Source organism: Octodon degus, unplaced genomic scaffold (genome assembly GCF_000260255.1).
Source record: "Octodon degus isolate 3935 unplaced genomic scaffold, OctDeg1.0 scaffold00020, whole genome shotgun sequence".
Classification (NCBI taxonomy): Eukaryota; Metazoa; Chordata; class Mammalia; order Rodentia; family Octodontidae; genus Octodon; species Octodon degus.
In genome coordinates, this window is record NW_004524596.1 from 14,004,753 (window position 1) to 14,006,808 (window position 2,056).

At 57.1% G+C, this 2,056-nt stretch overlaps 1 pseudogene across 1 annotated transcript; it reads left to right on the top strand.

Annotated features, from left to right (window-relative positions):
* Nucleotides 1-291: 291 nt before the first annotated feature.
* LOC101582934 lies at nt 292-1,735 on the top strand (annotated as a pseudogene). The gene has a single exon (XR_002820368.1). The product of XR_002820368.1 is annotated as a tubulin beta-2B chain pseudogene (transcript).
* Nucleotides 1,736-2,056: the final 321 nt, after the last annotated feature.

Here is a 2,056-nt window from a genome sequence, read left to right on the forward strand (position 1 = left end):
GTAAAGCAAATGGGAAGGTCTTAAAGAGGAAAACTGAAGAAATACACACACACACACACACACACACACACACACACACACACACTCCGTGAGGGGGCAAAGAATGCTTTAGAGATGGAAGCTGCAAAGGTTCAGGGAAGGCCGTTCAGGGGAGGCAGGCACACAGCTGTGCAGCAAATCCATACCACCGAGAGCTATTTGTACTTGTACCCAACATCAAGAGAAGACCAAGGAGACCCAGGTACAAAAAGAGACAGCAGCATGGAAGAAGTGTACGAGGGCTCAGCCCGTCGGTTCCGAGCGCGTACTAGGCCGTCTCACGGTGGGCGTGGAGGGAAGGACAGACAGACTCAGGAACGGAGACCCGAGCCAGGGAGACGCGAGCGAGGCACCATGCGCGAGATCGTGCACATCCAGGCGGGCCAGTGCGGCGATCAGATCGGGGCCAAGTTTTGGGAGGTCATCAGTGATGAACACGGTATCGACCCCACTGGCAGTTATCATAGAGACAGTGATTTGCAGCTGGAAAGGATCAATGTGTACTACAACGAAGCCCCTGGTAACAAATATGTACCTCGGGCCATCCTGGTGGACCTGGAACCCGGCACAATGGACTCAGTCAGGTCTGGACCCTTCGGCCAGATTTTCAGGCCAGACAACTTTGTGTTTGGCCAGAGTGGTGCTGGGAACAACTGGGCCAAGGGCCACTACACAGAGGGTGCTGAGCTGGTGGACTCCGTCCTGGACGTGGTGAGGAAGGAGTCAGAAAGCTGTGACTGTCTCCAGGGCTTCCAGCTGACCCATTCTCTGGGGGGCAGCACCGGCTCGGGGATGGGCACCCTGCTCATCAGCAAGATCCGCAAGGAGTACCCCGACCGCATCATGAACACCTTCAGCGTCATGCCCTCGCCCAAGGTGTCTGACACCGTGGTGGAGCCCTACAACGCCACCCTCTCAGTGCACCAGCGGGTGGAGAACACAGATGAGACCTACTGCATCGACAACAAGGCCCTGTATGACATCTGCTTCTGCACCCTCAAGCTGACCACCCCCACCTATGGCAACCTCAACCACCTGGTGTCGGCCACCATGAGCGGGGTGACCACCTGCTTGCGCTTCCCGGGCCAGCTGAATGCTGACCTGCGCAAGCTGGCCGTGAACATGGTGCCCTTCCCGCGCCTGCACTTCTTCATGCCCGGCTTTGCACCCCTCACCAGCCGGGGCAGCCAGCAGTACCGCGCCCTGACGGTGCCCGAGCTCACCCAGCAGATGTTCGACTCCAAGAACATGATGGCCGCCTGCGACCCACGCCACGGCCGCTACCTCACGGTGGCTGCCATCTTCCGCGGCCGCATGTCCATGAAGGAGGTGGACGAGCAGATGCTCAACGTGCAGAACAAGAACAGCAGCTACTTCGTGGAGTGGATTCCCAACAACGTGAAGACGGCCGTGTGCGACATCCCACCGCGCGGCCTCAACATGTCAACCACCTTCATCGGCAACAGCACGGCCATCCAGGAGCTGTTCAAGCGCATCTCGGAGCAGTTCACGGCCATGTTCCGGCGCAAGGCCTTCCTGCACTGGTACACGGGCGAGGGCATGGACGAGATGGAGTTCACCGAGGCCGAGAGCAACATGAACGACCTGGTGTCCGAGTACCAGCAGTACCAGGACGCCACGGCCGACGAACAGGGGGAGTTCGAGGAGGAGGAGGAGGGCGAGGACGAGGCCTGAGCCTCCGCACCAGGTTAGGGAAAGCCAAGAAGGAGGCGCGGGTGGGGGCTCGCTGTGAATCCCTGGCTTTGAAGGAGAAGCATGGTCTGCTGTGGGTGTGTGCGCCGGTCTTGGTGCCCTTCACTGTTGCCTGTCACTTTGTTTTCTCTTTTGTAACATTGTGTAACATTTGAGATACTTCTGAACTACTGTTGTAATGGCTAAAGTCACATAAACGTTTGTGTCTAAAATAAAAAAAGAAGTGTACGAGGATAAACAAGCAAACTGACTAACTCCTGGGGAAACAAAAGATCACTTCTACATCTCTTGCAAATTCTCAGTC